Here is a 4,461-nt window from a genome sequence, read left to right as displayed (position 1 = left end):
AAAAAATTACAGCAAACTCAAACAATAAAAATTAAAAATTGGGTTTAAATGTTTAATACATCATGATAATCAAAACTTTATCACGATTTTCACATCTTTTCGAAAAATCATCATTTTTCAAAAAATTCGATCATGGATAAAAAGAAATAAAAAAAAAAAAGTACAGCAAATTTTCAAAAAATTCGATCATGGATTAAAAAAAAAAATAAACAAATTTTCAAAAAGTTCGATCATGGATTAAAAAAAAAAAATCATAAATTTTCTAAAAATTCGATCATGGATTACAAAAAATTCGATCATGGATTACAAAAAATTCGATCATGGATTACATAAAATTCGATCATGGATTACAAAAAAAAAAAAAAACATAAAAAAACAAAAAATTCGATCGTGGATTACAAGAACAGAAAAAAACAATTCGATCATGGATTACAAAAAATTCAATCATGGGTTACAATAAAAAAAAAAAAACACAAAAAATTCGATCATGGATTACAAGTGAAAAAAACAAACATTTCGATCATGGATTACAAAAAAATCGATCATGGATTACAAAAAATTCGATCATGGATTACATAAAATTCGATCATGGATTACAAAAAAAAAAAAAAACATAAAAAAACAAAAAATTCGATCGTGGATTACAAGAACAGAAAAAAACAATTCGATCATGGATTACAAAAAATTCAATCATGGGTTACAAAAAAAAAAAAAAAACACAAAAAATTCGATCATGGATTACAAGTAAAAAAAACAAACATTTCGATCATGGATTACAAAAAAATCGATCATGGATTACAGAAAATTCTATCATGGATTACAAAAAATTCGATCATGGATTACATAAAATTCGATCATGGATTACAAAAAAGTCGATCATGGATTACAGAAAATTCTATCATGGATTACAAAAAATTCGTTCATGGATTACATAAAATTCGATCATGCATTACAAAAAAAAAAAACAAAAAAAAACAAAAAATTCGATCGTGGATTACAAAAAAAAAAAAAAACAATTACATCTTGGATAACAAAAAATTCAATCATAGATTACAAAAAACTCTATCATGGGTTACATAATAAACAAAAAACAAAAAATTCGATCATGGATTACAAAAAAAAACAAACATTTCGATCATGGATTACAAAACATTCGATCATGGATTACAAAAAATTCTATCATGGGTTACAAAAATAAAAAATAAAAAATAAAATTCGATCATGGATTACAAGAAAAAAAAACAAACATTTTGATCATGGATTACAAAAAATTCGATCATAGATTACAAAAAATTCTATCATGGGCTACACAAAAAAAAAAAAAAAAAAAAAAAAAAAAAAAAAAAAAAAAGAAGATTGTTTTTCAAAGAGTCATTTTACATAAGCGATTTTAACTAAAAAATTCACCTCCAAGTGAATAAATTACATCCAATTGACTATATTTTCTGATAAACAACAATATAAGGAATCAAAAACCTAAATTTTTAACACATTATTTCTAATATATCATGAAAACAAAATCAAAAGGCGGAAAAAAAAAAAAAAAACAGCGGAATTTGGTTCCGCAGACAACTCACTGTTCATATCAAATTTCTTGCTGTAATTGACCAGATTACGTAAAATTGAAAATTTTAAATCATACTAGACACAATAAAGATTAAAAACCCTAATTATTGAACTCATTTTGTTCAAAATATGCCGTGAAATAAATCAAATGGCGGAAAAAAAAAAAAACCCAAAGTTCTTACTTGTTTTTGTGAACCGAAGCCTTCAATCTCCAAAAAACTCTGTTTTTCTCAACGATTATCACAAATTAGTAACAAAAGCTTTTGATTCACAGCTTTAAGATCAATATGCCTACAATTTTTGAAAGATTCATGCCCTATTTGGCATGAAATTTCAAAAATGGCGGAAACCCTAAACCCCGAATTTTTCTTGATCCAAAAACAACCAATTTTTCCACCATTTAATCCTTGAAAAAGCTGAATAAAGCTGTTTACAGCCTGCAAAACAGATCACATGCCGAAAAAAACAAAAAAAATGATCAAAAAATGACAAATTTGAAAAAATCCGTGAAGAACACTGTGCAACCCCTGTTCTTCACGGACTCGCCGATTCCGCACAGTGAATCGGCGAGTCACTGTGCGGAATCGTCCGGTTCTCTCTAGAACCGGACGATTCCCTGTTTTTGAACCGATCCGGTACCTTTTTCGTGAATTCCGAGTCGAATCGGGCGAGTCCGGTTCGACTCGGCGATTTTTAAAATTCTGGCGATAACAAAACCTCCGAGCACTCCAAGAGATAGAGAACAAAAGTTTGAGAAGGCAAGTAAAATAGCTAACCCTGTGCTTAACGTAAAAACTAGCTTCGACACACCATGATGATGGTAGAAAATTGGATGCGATTTTCGAGAACCCATCCCATGCTAACGCTTTGTGTTGAAAACTGATGGTCGGGAGATTGATCTACCTAAGTTTGATGAAGAACCAGTTGAAGATGAAGAACATGTAGTTTTGGATCTTCAATTGCAATCATTATTCTTGGAAGTCGCAGGTTACCCCATCTTTGTTGAAGTTCCTGTTTTTTTATGAAGAACAAGAAAAAAGGAAAGAAGTTATCTTTGAGGTAGCTGGGATATCTAATTTTGTAATCGATAGAGAGATAGAAACTCAAAATCTTTATTTGAACCCAAAGGAGATCGAGCATTTGGAGATGCATACCAAATAAACAGAAGCATATGTGATGTGCCCTAACGTGAAGCAAGAGAAATTTCAGCAAGTTTATGTGGTTGAAAAATCAATATACAACGACGCTTTCCTCGAGGGTTTCATAATTTCAGTGCACCATTGTTGTGACTTGATCAATGCAGTAAACCATAGGTCACATGATCATTTTTTCAATATTCAGGTTGAAGAAGGTGGCGTGACTACTACAAATTTTATGTTAGTGTATTTTAAAATTCGAGGATGAGTATTCTCCAACTAGGGGAGAATGATACAGATCAAAATTTGGTGGCTACAAATTTTAATTTTATTTTTTGTTAATTTTATTTTTAGAGATTGTGTAGACTTTTTATTTATTTTATTAGGATGAATTTTTAGAAATAAAATTAATAGGGATTTGTTTTAGTTTAGTTTAATAAAGTCTATATTTTAAGGAGTATCTTTTTTTAAAGATAAGTCTTTAGCTGTATTTTAGTGTACGTATTTCTAGACGGGTTTTTATTTAGGAAAGTTAGAGTATTTCTTTTGATTTCTTCTTTTGAAATAAAAAGATAAGTATCATGGATTTAGCTTGGGAGGAAGGTTATCTTTTAATTCGTTTAGGAAAGTTTATCTCTTGTATTAGTTGGGGGTACAAGGTGTTTATCTTTAGTTTTTAGGAAATATATTTTGTTTCCTACGTTAAAGTGGGTGTTATCTTTTTGTGTTGGGTTGAAAGTAGGGAAAATAATGAGTCAAATTTATCTTTTGTATTAGTTGAGGGTACAAGGTGTTTATCTTTAGTTTTTAAGAAATATATTGTATTTTAAAGGGCGTGTTATCTTTTTGTATTGGGTTGAAACCAAAAAAAATTATAAGTCACACAAGTCGAAAGGTAAAGTAGGGAGTCCTAATTATCTTTTAGGAAGTTGATAGATGAATACTAAAGGAATCTAAAGATAGATTTATTTTGGTGCGTTATTGTTTTGAGTTCTTAGTAGGGAGATATATAGTAAGAGTCACGTGAGGAGAAGGAGGCACGTACTATGTAAAAGGGAATTTAATTTTGATGTATAAAAAAGTGTTTGTTTGGAGAGAGAAAGGCCCTTTTTGGGGTGTTGTTTCTTATGTTGTGTCTATGGGCTCGTGCCTGACTACTTGTGATTCCATTCTCGTTTTTATTTCTCTCTTTAAAAAGCTATTGATTTTTGTCGGTATTGTTTGCCGGTAAATTTTATAATGTGTCAAAGAGGCTTTAGGGTAACATATCCTAAAGAAGGAGGAGGTTTGAAGTAATTTTCTTGATTAGACGATCACTAACTTATATTTGGTTTTATGAATAATAATTTTGTCAGAAAATTAATCAGAAACTCAAATTGTAGGATTTTTTCTTGAAATAGGTCTTTTATGCCATTGAAATTGTGTATGTCATTTCTCGTATTAGTAAATCTATCGGGGAATAGTTTTTGGAAGCTAAAACAACGGATGTCAGAACAAACGTCTAACGAAGGGCCTTTTTGGATCCTTGGAAAAATTCTCTTATTGTAATGTGATGGATCCACTTATGTTCTTTTACATCTTTCACATTATTAAATATTTCAACCTCTTCTTGCAACGCTTTTTACATTTTACCATAATTCTAGTATACCTTGAGAAAATAGCTATCAAGGTACTTCCTCTTTGTCGTTCAGCCATTGGGTGTGAGTGAAATTGAAGTACTAATGGTTGAACACTCGTAAGAGAAATCAAATGAATTCAT

Source organism: Amborella trichopoda, chromosome 6 (genome assembly GCF_054954075.1).
Source record: "Amborella trichopoda isolate Santa Cruz 75 chromosome 6, AtrichopodaSantaCruz75HAP2 v2.0, whole genome shotgun sequence".
NCBI classification, from domain to species: domain Eukaryota; kingdom Viridiplantae; phylum Streptophyta; class Magnoliopsida; order Amborellales; family Amborellaceae; genus Amborella; species Amborella trichopoda.
The sequence above is the reverse complement of the archived record's forward strand: the minus strand, read 5'-3'. Positions refer to the sequence as shown.